Raw genomic sequence first — 17233 nt, 5'->3', positions numbered from 1 at the left:
TACAACTGGTAACAAACATTTTCTAAAACTGTGAACTCGCCAGCTTTGTCTGATACACTTGTTACATGCTCGCAGGTCATTAGGGGATGGAAACAGGAGCTTGCTGGCTGGAGGATGGGAGTGGTCATGGTCACACTGTTGGGCTCATTTGTTAAACACTTATTTATCATGTTGATTAGTATTACTTTATGATACAATAATGCTTCCGCTGAACTTGATGGTTTTTGAATTACTTATGTTTGGGTTTTATTACTATCAAATGATGAAACTCTATTTTTAAACGTATGGATTCAATGTAATTGGTGGCTCATTACTAGTGGTCACACGCCTAACAGGGACACACCCTATGTGGTAATTTAAGGGTGTGACAGTTTGGAATCAGAGCCACTGGTTATAGTGAACCTGGTTTTAAAACGATTTTTATAAAACCAGACTATAACCGAACAGTTTTGAAAACAAGAATACGACCATGACACTCAGCTCCAGATAGCAAGGTTCGTCTCTCGTTTACTCATTGCACAGCATAACTAGTGAACACTTACATACGATATTGCATGTGATTGCACGTTTAGCACAACAATATGAATTCTTGTATTACTTGCAAGTGTTAAGTGATTGATAGTGTAGTGTTATCCTTGAGATTCGTGACCCCTGTTTTGTGATATTCTTTGGTTTACATCTGAGTTTGAGGAACCATTTGACATGAGTTGGGAAGAACTGAGATGAGCATGCAAATCACAATATTATTGTGGGTGCACACATAATAATAGTGTAGGGTGCATGTGAGTCCTAGTGAGGCTTAACGAGTGAAAAAGGGGTTCTGCTTTGTTATTTGATCAATGTGAAACGTAACAAGTCTATAGGAGTCATAGTAGTGATTGTCTTCTACTTGAATGTGACCTTTTCACTCCTCTATGAATTCTTTCGAATCTCGATGCTATCGAATATATTACCTGAACACTCATCTGAACGCCCCGCGAACTGGGTAGAACGTTAGGTGCTTGTATGAATGTCTCTGGAATGGATGTTGCAACATCAATGATTGGTTTATACCTTTCTCACTCCTCTTCATTCGCTGGAACTCAATGTATTGACGTCTTAGACTCCGAAGTGTGATCACTTCTGCAACACTCTCGCAGCATACAGCGTATTACTCAATCGACTTGCTAGATCGATGGACAAAAAGGGTGAGCGTAGTATTTTACCAACCTCAGTAATTGGACAACCCTGATTACCGGAAACGAACACCAGCAAACTGACTTCAATTGAATTCTTAACCCTAGTCAGTGACTCGTGGGAGTCAACTCTTACGAATCAATCGGGACATAAGCGATGACAACAGATTATAGTATGGAATATGTGGCAACCAGCACAGTGAGGGGCGCGTGGCACAGAATGTGAAAAGATGGACTTTGATGGTGAAAGATCGTAGGGCATCGTTTCAAGCAACGGCATTGGAGGCAACAGTCGCGGCAACATCAAGGTACTCGTAATCGTAGTCTACAGCATGGAAACGAAGGTGACATTGACAGGGATTGACTGTTGCTAAGTTAAGACGTCAACAACCAAGGGAATCCCCGCAACCGTAACAACACTGGAAATGATGCTCGTGGAAGGACATTTAGGATTGGCGTAGGCGACGCCAGGCATGGCAGCAACATGGTAGCTAGTATGGGTAGCAAATCACTTCGTCTCTGTTCTGTTTAACCCTGACGCTTCTTGAAGCCGAACATGTTGTGGAATTGACTAAGGGCAAGACAATCGAAACCTCATAGGTTTGTTGGGATGCAAACTCGACCTTGTGGGACAAGTGTTCAACATCGGCCTTCCTTCTACTACCCTTGATGGTTACAATGCAGTAGTTAGTGTGGATTGGTTATTCAGAAAATCGCGCAGACATACCTTGTGAGGAGAAAATTTTGTGTGGAGAATCGTTATTTGTTCTAAAGCAACAGAGTGGTGCAAAGGTTAGCACCATTTCAACTATGAAGGCCCAGAAGTGTCTACGGGGGGGATCACCCCGCTACGTTAGCAACCGTTACTGATATTGAGGCTAAGGAAAGGAGGATCGAGGATCCACCAATTGTTCGTGATTCCTCTCAGTGTGCTACCCGGGGAGCTTTCAGACTTACTTCCACCACTGTTAGGCAGAATCTCAGTTTGATCTCACGACAGGGGCAGCCCTGGTTATTCGTGCTATATGCTGTCTTGCACCAGGAGGGTTGCAAGGACTATCTACAGGAACTGCCGGACAGGAGTTTTATTGGACATAGTTTTTGTTCGGTTTGGGGAGCCCCGGCTATATTCGGGGAGATAAAACCTTTTCGTATGTGTACTGATTATCCAGAACCCAGCAGGGTGACAATCAAGAACTGTTTGCCTCGACCATGTATCGACGGAAGACCAAGAGTAGAATGTTCCTACAACGACATATCAAACGCAGTGTGGCCTATGCAACGTTGTATTCCATGACCTATGGACTAATCATCACACCAGCAGCTTTATTGATCACATGAATCAACTATGCTTATTGATGACATGTCGAATCATTTCCAGGAGAAAGGAACATCATGGACAACATCTATATCATATTTTAGAGCTCCTGAGGGAGGAGCCATTGCGTGTGAAGTCTTGTTAAATGTAACATCTAGATTTACGAGAGATGCATTTTGATCATGTAACCAACGAAGTGGGAATGCACGTGGATCTTGCTAGGATCCATTTGGTTAGAAACTGATCGACACCAAAGATTCCTTCGAGGATGCAGCAATTTCTTGGTTTCGCTGAATACTATCGCAGATTCATCACTGGATTTTCGAAGATCGCGCAGCTTGAATTTCTTTAGCACAGCAGGGTGTTGTGTTCGGGGAAGACAAAACAGGAGGACTTCTTTTCAGCTTTCAAATCCCAACTCTGCAATACACTAAGCATCGTCTTTACCCGAGGGTACGGGTGATCTAGTGGTATACCATGATGGTTCAAGTCAGAGTCCCAGTTACACGCTGATGCAAAACGAGAAGGTGATGGCTTACGTAGTGGATTTACAAGAAGAATTGCCACCGGCGGTAGAAGCCATGGTCTTAGATTTAAGCTGGAGGCATTATTGGACGGTACCGAATACACTACTTAGACCGATCACAAGGGCCTCCCGTGTACCTTTGTTTTGGGAGAGCTAATCAGTTAATGGCATCGCTGGATGGAACTTTTGAATGAATACGACCGTGAAACCTGGATAGGCACGAGCTTTGCAGCTCGCTATCCACTCTAACATACCTGATCAGACTCGCCTTGTTCAAATTTAAGAACTGGAGGAAGAGAGTTCTCAAGATTGACCCATGTGGAGCATGGGGAAGCAACCTTTGGTAGGTCGAACGATATTTGCTACTTCATGGAACGGATATGTACCTCACTATACAGCAACACGCGGGCCTCGATATCCTATTCATCGGAGTTTTGATGGGATGTATTGAAACCTGGAGACCATATGCGGGTGACCGGGCCTGAAGGCCCACGCATGGGAACGAAGTTTGACATGCGGGAAAGTCAAGGTGAAGTATCAGCAACCAGAAACACCCATGTGAAAATGAGAACAAACTGCCATGGATTCTGTCACTAGTTTACTTACAACTCGAAACGGAAACAATATCACATGGGAAATCGTTGATTGTCTCACGTTACAAGCACACTTTATTGCAATCAAGGAAACTGACGAGTCTTCGCAGCTTGTGAATATCCCTCTGAAAGAGGCGTCGTTTTGGGCACGAGGTGCCAACTTCTGTTACCTTTGATTTTGAGCTATACCTAATTCATAGCAGGCAATACACAACACCTTTGACTCGCGTCTAGACATGAGCATTACTTATCACCGTTGGACAAACGGACAGAGTAAACGAACCATCCAGACACTCGAAGACATGCTGAGAGCATGGGTATGATTGGCTCTAGTAGCACTGGAAGGACACCTACCTTGGGTTGAGTTCTACTGCAGCAGTTACCATTTTGGTATTCAGGCAACTCTGTTCGAAACAGTGTTTGGACGACAATGCCGATCTTCTTGTTGACTAAGGTGGGTGACAACCTAATCACAGGTCTAGGATTTGTACTTGAAACTCTTGGGAAGATTGTTTGGATCGGGAGTCGATTGACGGTAAAACGTGACCGTCAGGAAAGCTGATAAACTTGGGAAACACTGGAAGATCGTTGTAGGCGATCGTATCGTGTTGAAAGTCTCACCCTGGGAGGTTGTAGGATGCTTGGGAAGCGTGGCAAGCTTAACTGACGCCTGATGAAACACGTGCGATACCTTCACTGGAGAAATTATCGAACACATGGACCGGGAAGTCAAGGGTCGATTAACATAGTCGTGTCCCGATTGTGAGAGTTCGTTGGAACTGAAGACGTAGACCGGAGTTCACGTAGGAACGCAATGGTCGGAGTAAACTCTAGGATCCGCAGTTATCTAAACGATTGTGTCAACGTCTGTTATCATTGGCGAATTTCGGGACGAAATTCTCTTTCAAGTTGGGGATGATGTGGCACCTGAGCAAAATCCGCGGCAATCTTGATTTCTCACTTTACTCCTTGGTGCTTACTTATCAAATTTTGGGACGAAATTTCTTTCAAGTTGGGGATGATGTGATAACCCATGCTTTAGAGCCTTTCACCGCACCCTGTTGTAACATATACGAACTTTAAATGACAAGTTAGCGTATAAATTGACATTTAATATTTATGAGTTGTGTGTACGTGATATGTGAAATCTTAAATGTGAATGTGGTTGGTAGTGTAATGTAGTCGCATAAAGGTTCGGGTCACACACTCTATTCCTAGTCGCACACTTCTCTTCTTGTTAATTAAATAACCCTCGGCCCAGTCTCCTTGAGCCAACACGAAGGCCAGATGGGTCCAGCTTACCTGATCCGAGCTTATACACGCACGTTATATTGAGAATGGTCAGTATACTTTCTCTGCATTGATCGAACTCCTTTGATTAGGAATTAGGATTGTTAGAAATTTAGTTGTGAATATATATTACATTGGGCCGGTTACCACATTTATCATGCACACCCAATCCGAGCCCCCTTGATCGTTAGAATTGGCAGCCATTTACTTGGGCTTAAGCCCATTACCTTGAACAAAGATAAACCGCCCAAGCTATTGTTAGATATGTATACGTAACGTGTTACTGTTTGCCACAAAGACTCAAAATACAAAACCCTACTTCCCAAACATACGCACGGCAGTAGCTACCCCCTCCCCCTCTCGAGAAAGCATCTTATGCGATTACATCTAGCATCTTGTGCGATTAAATCCTTTGGTTAGTATATTCTCCTTATCATTCGATTTACTTTAGTTGGTGTATTGATGTGTATTGATGTGGATATATATACTGATGTGCTATTGTTATATGATTCATGAATATGGGGTGTGTGTGTAGATTAGAAATATGATCATAGGGATGGTTGTAAATTGTATTGAATCTTGTTCATTTAATCTTGTTTATATGTGCGCTGATTGACATGAGGAGTCTATATGGGATATATGATAACCATGTTATAGTTAGATGGTAGATTATTAGAAGGTTAAGTGGGTAACATAATCTGATAATTATGATCGGCTATATAAGTGGAATGTCACGTAAACTTGGATGATGCTAATCACGATGACTAGGTGTGGGCCGATCAATTTGGTTAAGGGTGTGATCAGTATGCTTTGATTTGGGTGTAGGTTGTATTGGGAATATATGAATGAGGATTATGATTCCTGACACTCCTTGAATGTGCTTAATGTTTCACGTGAACAACCTTGGGTCTCCATAAGTTTGTCAAAATTCATGCACATGGGCTGACAACCCTTTTCCAATTCATTAGACACAAATTATCACAAAACAATATAGTGGGCCGCCACTTTAGTTGATTGGAACAATATAGTGGGCCGCCACTTTAGTTGATTGGACCAACAAAACTTTATCAACTTGAATGTTATTGAAACTACCAAACCGAATGATGTCCTATTGAGCCTAACAATTGCATGTGATACCTATGACAAGAATTGATTATACTTGAACTAAGTGATTGTTGTGACAACACACCATTTTATTCTATTGGACCACTAAAGCATATGACAATTAAAGAATTCACAAAGTAGTTGCCATACAATTAAACACATATATGATGACCTTTATATATTAAATAAGTTTGGTGTGTGACATATAAACTGTTAAGGGAGTTGTAAAAACTTGTGCGTATAAGGTGAATTATATGAGAGGTGAACATCTATTATGTGCTATACAATAACTTTCATGGTCTGGTCATTGATGGGCGGCACTAGTTGCATTAGTCTAATGGGCCCGGGTAGTTGGGATTTTTACGTGACCACTAAAAGCGGCCAGTTACACACGTATACGAATAAAATTCAGGAACTATCTAGCTGAGTACGTGAGTCAGGAGAATGTGATATGTAGATACTTGTAGCCCAAATGCTTGTTGTGTATTACTTGTACTTTCATGTTTATTTGAGTATAAACCGGACCGTTTGATATGAGCCATCGGGGAATACGAGCTTGTGACGTGGGTATACCTATGGCTCGAACACTAGTTGTAACTTGGGTAATGATATGTGCCATACTTGATGAATTACTTGCGGATTTTGTGCAAAGAATACATGATTTATGTGCATGTGAAACTGATTGGTATTGGTAATTACAATAGGGACTAATTGACTAAATTGGAGTTCGTGTCTTAAACTTACCGAGCAAAGCAAAGGTGAGTTCACTACATTCGAGCATGCGTCCCAGTGGTTGGGGACAGTCAGTGGGTATCCCGTGGAGGGATAAGTCTTTTGGGTAAAAACGGGTATATTGGTTAATATTCTCACCTATCATTCTTGTAAGTCCCTTATGCTGTTACCTGGAGGGTAACGGGTATTAGTTGGTAGCGCTACTTAGGTTTGGCACCCTCACACCGCTCCTAGGAAGGACAGATGTGAACTAACGACCCAGTCGGGCCCAGTACTGGATAGGAGTATGTGGGAAAGGGCAGTCATGTACTTCAGGAGCCGTCTTGTTCGGAATTGAGATATTAACAATATTACTTGCATTTGTCAGTGAACTGTTTTACATACAACTGGTAACAAACGTTTTCTAAAACTGTGAACTCGCCAGCTTTGTCTGATACACTTGTTACATGCTCGCAGGTCATTAGGGGATGGAAACAGGAGCTTGCTGGCTGGAGGACGGGAGTGGTCATGGTCACACTGTTGGGCTCATTTGTTAAACACTTATTTATCATGTTGATTAGTATTACTTTATGATACAATAATGCTTCCGCTGAACTTGATGGTTTTTGAATTACTTATGTTTGGGTTTTATTACTATCAAATGATGAAACTCTATTTTTAAACGTATGGATTCAATGTAATTGGTGGCTCATTTCTAGTGGTCACACGCCTAACAGGGACACACCCTATGTGGTAATTTGAGGGTGTGACACAACCTCCCTCCCCCCCTCTCTCTGATTTTGTGATATATATTATTTTAATATTTTTACATCATTGTTCCAACCTAAATTGATGGTTCTTTGTTTAAAATTGAATTGAAGATAACCTCTTTCTTTTTTCACTTGATAAACAGAACCACTTTATTTTCAAGTCTTCAAGTGGAATATCATTAGCCCACTATAAATGCATAGAGGTGGAAGTCTTGACCCAAGTGGTTAATTTGAGTTTTCTATTTCTCACCAATGGGTTGAACGGGTAATCTCATAAAAATAGTTAAAAACTGGGTTTTGTTTCTTTGTTCTCTGATGCCTAACTCATGAAAATGTTATTTTATAGGAATTTCTGACAACAAACTGGGATGGCAAGAGTTGTATAACTAACATTACAATTCGGCTTACTAATATCACTGTCCATAATAGCTTTCTTATTTTCTCCGGGCCCAAAACTAAAAATAATTAATGGCCATCTTCTTCGAATCTGATTATCATCTTCGTCTCCAAGGTATGAATTTGTCTATTAATCCATTTTTCTCTTTGTTTTGTTAAGTTTTATCGGTAATCGTTTGTTTGATGTATTTTGCAGCCGTTCATCTAGCCGTCGCTAGCTTCTACGTATTTTTGTGGATTTCTACCAAGAAACTTGAATCTGATGTTGTTACAGCCTCTTTAATTCTTGCTAAAATGTCACATTTTGAGCGATGTGTCTCATTGTCAAGTTATATAACGACATATATATGCTTAAATATGACACCTGAAGTGTCATACTCCCTGAATCTCATTATCAAGTTATAAAAGGTCCCATTGAGTATCATAAAGTTTAATATTATACACACCGCTTTCAGATCTCATAAGGTACGTGTTCTTAAATCAAAATACATTTTTTGTATATTAGTTACTATGAAACGCGTGTTTACTATAGTTGTTATTTATATGTCTTACTTTTAAATGTTGTCATTTTTAGCGTTTTTTTAACGATAATACCATTTTGTTGTTTATTACTTGGTGAACTGTGACAACCCGAATTCCCGAGGTTAGTATTATCCTATTCCACGACTCTTTTGTTTGTATCTACATGTTGTCGGCATCTTAAAAAGGTTATGGTTGCTAGTGGGATTACGTTGCAAACTTGTTATTAACGCGTTAAACACTTGATACTAATCCTTCGACCCTAAGACATTAGGTGATCCTTCGACCAGAGGTAATAAGATCCTTCGAGGATCTTTCGAGCTAAGAAACACCAAGGATCTTTCGAGCTAAGAAACACCCTTCGATCCAAACTCTATCTTTCGAAGATCCTTCGAACTAAGACCCAGTCTTTCGATTGAAAGCCTTAACTTTCGGCCCAACTTATTACCGGCCCAAACCCCATCCGTTTTATAAGATGTTACGTAGATTCACAGCACAAAACATTCAATCATACTGCAAACCCTAGAAACCTCCCTTGTTTGACGGCAACAACTCTTTCAACCAGGGCCTCGTATCTTGATCCACTACACACGCACACTCCGGTTAGTTTAATACTTTTGAATTAGTTGTCACGATGTTATAATTTCTGTGATATGATGATTGATTGATGTTATTGTTCCAATTGTTTACGCGTTATGTAATACGATCGGATTGGGTGTATGATTGTCAATCTGTTGTTATGTGATGATGCTTAGACACATTGGATCGCATGTAAGTTGTAATCGGCTCACATGTATATTCGATATTCCTACGGATTAGACTGGATGATCCAGGATTAGGATCGAACAAGTATTAACCGGCTGCTATGGGGTCTCGTATAAATGATTTGGTTGTTTTAGTATGATAGCCTGGAAATCCGATTGGTTGCTCATTGTGATGATTATTGCTTGTGTTTGTTATATTAGGGTTCATATGAATTTCATGATAAAAACTCTTGTTTGATCGATAATTGATGGGTTGGGAAACTGGTAGTGTTGATTGATATTCATAAAAATAGAAAACTGACTAAGTTGATTGTAATCGAATTAATGGGGATTGTAACAAATTCTGCTTAAATTAGAGAAACAACATAACTGTTTGATCGAAAGGTAACACTTTGTCGAAAGATAACAATTGGATCAAAACATAACAGTTCGGCCGAAAGATAACAGCTGGCCCGAAAGATAACAGCTGGCCCGAAAGATAACAGTTCGGCCGAAAGATAACAGTGCGATCGAAAGATAACTATTGTGTCGAAACATGACTATTATGAACCGAAGGATAACTGTTGATCGAAAGATACCTGTGATCGAAAGATAACTGTGAACCGAAAGATATTGGGGGGTTATGAACATACTTTGAATGATGGAATTTGTGCATGATTAATTGGTATGCCATGCTTAGTGATGAATGTTAACACTTGTATTCGTGTACACTAGCTGATGACTGAATGTGAAATGATACGTGTTGTGCTAGTATGCAAACTGATTGTTATGTGTAACTATCATAGGGCTTGGTAAATCTCTGTTGTGAAACAAGTAATTAATTCTACCGAGCAAACCAAGGTGAGTTCACTACATTCGAGCATGTGTCCCAGTGGTTGGGGACAGTCAGGGGGTATCCCATGGGGGGGATAAGTCTTTGGGTAAAAACGAGTATATTGGTTAATATTCTCACCTATCATCTTTTGTAAGTCCCTCATCGGGTATTAGTTAGTAGCGCTACTTAGGTTTGGCACCCTCACCCCGTGCCTGTAGAGGACGGAGGTGAACTAATGACCCAGTCTGGCCCAGTACTAGATAGGAGTACGTGGGAAGGGCAGTCGTGTATTTCAGGAGCCGTCATTGTTCGGAATTGAGATATTAACAATATTACTTGCATTGGTTATTGAACGGTTTTACACACAACGGGTAATAAACATTTTCTAAAACTGTGAACTCGCCAGCTTTGTCTGATACACGTGTTACATGCTCGCAGGTCGTTAGGTATCTTGGAATTGGGAAGCTTGCTATCTGGGAGTGCTAGAGTGGTCATGGATCGAGGCTCTTGGATTAAAATACATTTAATACATTGGTTTTAAGCGTTATTACGAAACAATTGCTAAACAACTTATTACATGCTTCCGCTACACAACTTCTGAGAATTAATATTATGTTGGCAACTTATTTTGGTAAAATAGTGTCATGACTTATTTTAACATTTATCATTGGTTCAATGTGATTGGTGGCTCGAACTCTGATGCGTGACACGCCTCGCGGAGTTTCCGCAGGTGAAATTTTGGGGGTGTTACAGTTGGTATCAGAGCCACTGGTTATAGTGAACTAGGTTTTAAAACGTTTTATAAAACCAGACTATAACCGAACAACTTCGAAAGTCGATCATGACACTCAGCTCCAGATTGCAAGGTTCGTTTCTCTCTCACCTTATACATTACTTGTTTAACAGTCACACACTCACAATGTATATGAACTGAAACAGTTAGCACCATAGTGACTCGATAGCGTGACCCCACACATCGACTCATGCAAGCCATAGACCTGTGATATCATCTGTTGTGTTGTTTGAACGGGGGAAACTTTGAGCGCGAGCTAAGAAGCACTGAGATAAGCATGCAAATTGCCTTATTATTATGGGTGCACACTTAATAATAACGCGGGGTGCATGCAAGTCCCAGTGAGACTTATCGAGCGTGAGGAGGGTTCTGCCCTACTATGTGTGAACTTGGTAGTACGTAAATATCAGTATGATACTTGACTCTCATCTCGTTTCAACCTCTAAATCGGTTTATTCCCAACTATAGAAACATGAATGGACGAGGACACGGATGTGGCAACATCACCATGACTCAGGCTGAGTTGACCGACCTAATCAACACCCGCGTGGCTGAGGCTTTAGCAGCCTATCAAGCTGGTACGGAATGTACCAAGCATCCTTACCCCCCATATTGTGTACACGGCTTTTCACTTCCATAATGCGAGTCCCAGCGAGGCTATTCACTTATAATGTGTATACGACTTTTCACTTCTATTATTTGACTAATGTGACACACAACAGCCTATAGGAGGCATAGCAGTGAGTGACTCTTATATGAACACAAACTTTTTGAAACACGAACTTTTCACTTCTCATCAAACATTTACGAACCTCGATGTTAACAAACATTGCCTGAACACTCATCAGAACGCCTAGCAAACTGTGTAGAATGCTAGGTGCTTGTACGAACGTCCCTGAGTTGGATGTGGTAGCGTCGAATGAATGGTTATTACCTTCCTCACTTATCTTCATTTGTTTGGACCCAACCCATTAACGCTCTAAACCTCGAAGTGCGATCACATTTGCAATACTCTTGAAACACACTGGGAATAATTCGAATCACTTGCTGAAATGATAGACAAAAGGATGAGTGTAGTTTCCTACCGACTTCAGTATTTGGACGACCCCGATTACCAGCAACGAACACCAGCGAACTGACTTCAATCTAAGTTTTTAACACTGGACGGCGACTCGTGGGGGTCAACTGTTACAAACCAATCTGGACTTTAGCAATGACAACAGATCTTAGTGTGGGATGTGTAAATTCCAACACAACGAGTAGTACCTTGGAACTCGGCACGAAGTGTGAAGAGAGGGACATTGTGGTGAAAGAACGTGGCGTTCGGCTTCAAGCACCAACATTAGAGCAACAGTATTCGTGACACCCAGGTACTTGTAATAGTAGCCTACTGTAAGGGAAATGAAGGTGCCATCGGCATGCATTGGACGTTGGTAATTCAAAACGACCACAACCAAGAGAGCGATGACAATACGGGAGGAATCCGCGTGACTGTAACAATTGCACCGGCAGTGGTGCTCACGGAAAGGAAGTTAGTATTGATGTGGGCAACGATAGGACAATAACAACATGGTGGTTCGGATGGGTAGCAAATCGCTTCGCCCTAATTTTGTTTAACCCTGATGATTCGCAAAACCAAACATGTTATGGAACCGGCTGATGGCAAGTCAACTGCGACCGCAAATGTTAGTTGGGACACAAACTTGACCTTACGGGAGGCAGGCATTCGACACCGGCCTCACTTCTACTATCCTTGGTGGTTATGATACAGTAGTCAGTAATGGTTCATTAACTAGACAAATCACTCAGACGCACCCTGTGAGAAGAAATTTAGTGTCACCTTATGCATTGAAGTACCAGAGTGGTGAGAAGATTTGCATCATGTCGGTAATGACAGCCCAGAAAAGCGTCTATGAAAGGATGACCTCACTGTAGTAGCAACTAACTCTAATAATCAGACAAAGGGCGATAAGAACGAGGATCTATCAATTGTCGTGACTAATCTCAATGTACAACTCGAAGAACTTTTAGACATATCACCACAAGTATTAGTCAGAAACTCGTTGATCTCACGATCAGAGGAAGCTCCGAATACTCGTACTCTTACCGTCTTGCATCAGAAGGGGTGCAAGAGCAGTGTAAGCCACTATGAGCACTGTTCGGCAAGAAGGTTGTCAGACCTAGCTTTCGCTTTGGAAAGCCCCAGATATATCCGGGAGGATGAACCCTTTTTGGTGTGTGTACTGATTAATGGGAACTCATCAAGACGACAGTCAAGGAACTGTTTTCTATAACTGTGTATTGACGACCCGTCGACTAGTTGCAAGGAACGAGCTTTATCAGATGAAAGTCCAGGGGGAAAAGATTATTAAAGCGACATATCCGACGCAATTTAGCTATGCGACTTTGTATTCCATGATCTTTGGGGTGGTCATCGCACCCGCAGCTTTACGTATCATGTGAACCAACCATGTTATTCGATGACGTTTCGAATCTTTCCCAAGAGAAAAGAATATCACCAACATTCTTGCATGTTATTAGAAGAGCCCTAAGGGAGGAGCCATACCATATGAAGTCTCGATAAATGTAACTTCTGGATTCGAGAGGTGTCTTTGGTGGGTCATATAATCAACGAAGCAGGGATGCACATGGATCTCGCTAAGACTCGTTTCGGTTGGAAACTGATCGACACTGAAGAATTCCCCAAGGCTACAGTGATTACCTGGTTCCGCTCGATATTACCGCAGATTAATCGCAAGGATTCCAGTAGTCACAAAACTTGGACCTCTCTAGTACAGCCGAGTGGTGTGATTGCGAAAGGCAGAACAGGAGGACGCCTTTCCAACTTTCGAATCTTAACTCTGCAAGACGCTGAGCATCGTTTCACCCGAGGGTGTGGGTAATACAGTGGTATATCATCATGTTTGAATCGGAGTCCCAGTTACACGCCGACGCAACACAAGAAAGTGACGACTTACGTAATGGAGTTACGAAGAAGAACAGCACGACACACAACCGGTGGTAGAAATCGTGGCCTTTGGATTCACTTGGAGGCATTACTTGGGCGGTACCGAACGCGTTACTTAGACCGATCACAAGGGCCTCCCGTGTACCCTGACCACGAAAGAAGCTTTATCAGTTGATGAGAACGCTGGATGGAACTTTTGGATGATTACGACCGTGAGACCTGAACGTGCACGACCTTGCAGTTCGCTATCCACTCTGACACACCTGACCAGACTCACCTTGTTCGAAGTGAAGACCTGTTGGAAGAGAATTCACAAGATGGGTTCATGCAAGGCATGGAGGAGCAACTATTAGCAAGGCGGACGCTATTCGCTATCTCATGGAACAAATGTGGACTCCATTATACAGCAACCGTATGGAACTCATACTGAGCGAAGTACACCGACTCCGATGTTCCAGCAGTTTGGACTTGATAGGAGATATTAAGATTTTAAGTCTCGTATGGATAACCGGGCAAGAAGGCCCCATAACACTACATATGAACGATGTTGGACATGTGCGAAAGTCAAGGTGGAACACCGGAAACCTACTTGTTTGGGCAGTAACCAGAAACACCCATTGGAAACGAGAACAAACACCATGAATTTGTCATTGGTTTACTTAAAACTCAGAACGGAACCGATATCACCTGGTGATCGTCAATTGTCTCACGAAACCAACACACTCTCTTGCAATCAAGAAAACTAGCGGGTCTTCACAAGCTGTGGATGTTCTTCTGAGAGAGGCGGTCTCAGGCACGAGGTGCCAACTTCTATTACTTCTGATATTGGAGCTATACCTAATTTATGACAGGCAATACACGATATCCTCGGCTTACGTCTAGGCATGGACGTTTCGTATCACCGTGGGGCAAACGATCAGAGTAAACGAACCATCCTTGCACACGAGGACATGCTGTGAGCATGTGTATGGTTAACTGTAGTAGAACTGGAAGGACGCTTATCTTTGGGTGAGTCTACAGTAGCTGTTACCGTATTAGTATGCATATAGCCTTGGTTGAGGCATCGCTTGGACAGTAACGCTAATCTCCTTGTTGAATTAAGGTGGGTGGTAACCTAATCACAGGTCCAGGATTTGAGCTCAAAACTCTTGAAGATTGTTTAGATCGGAAATTGTTTGTTGGCAACGCGTAACTGCTAGGAAAACTGATAAGCTTAAGAAACTCTGGGAGTTCGTTGTGGACGAACGTGTCATGATCGAAGGTATCACCCTAGGAGGGTGCGGTACGCTATAGTAAACATGGTAATCTTAGTTTTCGACGCGTGGGAACATTCGAATTGCTAGGATGAAACGGTGTCATGGATGTAAAACCGTGTTGTCTGATGAAACCCTTATGATATCCTTGTCGGAATCTGAAGTCATCAGAACAGTTGTATTTATCAGGGAACCTATCGAAAACACGGACTAAGGAGTCAAGGTTCGCTAGCACAAGTTGTATGACAATTGTGTGGGTTGTTAAACCTCAATACGGGGACTGGAGTCTGCATAGAAATATAAGGATCTGTTGAAACTTTAAAACCTTCTATGGTTCAAGAGGTTGAACCAACCATGACTATCACTGGTGAATTTCGGGACGAAATTCCTCTTCAAGTTGGGGATGATGTAACACCTGAGGAAAATCCGCAACAATCTTGAATCGTCACTTCACTCTCTCGTACCTACTTGCCAAATTTCGGGACGAAATTTCCTTCAAGTTGGGGATGATGTGACAACCCGAATTCCCGAGGTTAGTATTATCCTATTCCACGACTCTTTTGTTTGTATCTACATGTTGTCGGCATCTTAAAAAGGTTATGGTTGCTAGTGGGATTACGTTGCAAACTTGTTATTAACGCGTTAAACACTTGATACTAATCCTTCGACCCTAAGACATTAGGTGATCCTTCGACCAGAGGTAATAAGATCCTTCGAGGATCTTTCCAGCTAAGAAACACCAAGGATCTTTCGAGCTAAGAAACACCCTTCGATCCAAACTCTATCTTTCGAAGATCCTTCGAACTAAGACCCAGTCTTTCGATTGAAAGCCTTAACTTTCGGCCCAACTTATTACCGGCCCAAACCCCATCCATTTTATAAGATGTTACGTAGATTCACAGCACAAAACATTCAATCATACTGCAAACCCTAGAAACCTCCCTTGTTTGACGGCAACAACTCTTTCAACCAGGGCCTCGTATCTTGATCCACTACACACGCACACTCCGGTTAGTTTAATACTTTTGAATTAGTTGTCACGATGTTATAATTTCTGTGATATGATGATTGATTGATGTTATTGTTCCAATTGTTTACGCGTTATGTAATACGATCGGATTGGGTGTATGATTGTCAATCTGTTGTTATGTGATGATGCTTAGACAAATTGGATCGCATGTAAGTTGTAATCGGCTCACATGTATATTCGATATTCCTACGGATTAGACTGGATGATCCAGGATTAGGATCGAACAAGTATTAACCGGCTGCTATGGGGTCTCGTATAAATGATTTGGTTGTTTTAGTATGATAGCCTGGAAATCCGATTGGTTGCTCATTGTGATGATTATTGCTTGTGTTTGTTATATTAGGGTTCATATGAATTTCATGATAAAAACTCTTGTTTGATCGATAATTGATGGGTTGGGAAACTGGTAGTGTTGATTGATATTCATAAAAATAGAAAACTGACTAAGTTGATTGTAATCGAATTAATGGGGATTGTAACAAATTCTGCTTAAATTAGAGAAACAACATAACTGTTTGATCGAAAGGTAGCACTTTGTCGAAAGATAACAATTGGATCAAAACATAACAGTTCGGCCGAAAGATAACAGCTGGCCCGAAAGATAACAGCTGGCCCGAAAGATAACAGTTCGGCCGAAAGATAACAGTGCGATCGAAAGATAACTATTGTGTCGAAACATGACTATTATGAACCGAAGGATAACTGTTGATCGAAAGATACCTGTGATCGAAAGATAACTGTGAACCGAAAGATATTGGGGGGTTATAAACATACTTTGAATGATGGAATTTGTGCATGATTAATTGGTATGCCATGCTTAGTGATGAATGTTAACACTTGTATTCGTGTACACTAGCTGATGACTGAATGTGAAATGATACGTGTTGTGCTAGTATGCAAACTGATTGTTATGTGTAACTATCATAGGGCTTGGTAAATCTCTGTTGTGAAACAAGTAATTAATTCTACCGAGCAAACCAAGGTGAGTTCACTACATTCGAGCATGTGTCCCAGTGGTTGGGGACAGTCAGGGGGTATCCCATGGGGGGGATAAGTCTTTGGGTAAAAACGAGTATATTGGTTAATATTCTCACCTATCATCTTTTGTAAGTCCCTCATCGGGTATTAGTTAGTAGCGCTACTTAGGTTTGGCACCCTCACCCCGTGCCTGTAGAGGACGGAGGTGAACTAATGACCCAGTCTGGCCCA

This window comes from Helianthus annuus, chromosome 13 (assembly GCF_002127325.2).
Source record: "Helianthus annuus cultivar XRQ/B chromosome 13, HanXRQr2.0-SUNRISE, whole genome shotgun sequence".
Classification (NCBI taxonomy): domain Eukaryota; kingdom Viridiplantae; phylum Streptophyta; class Magnoliopsida; order Asterales; family Asteraceae; genus Helianthus; species Helianthus annuus.
This window is presented reverse-complemented; position numbering follows the sequence as displayed.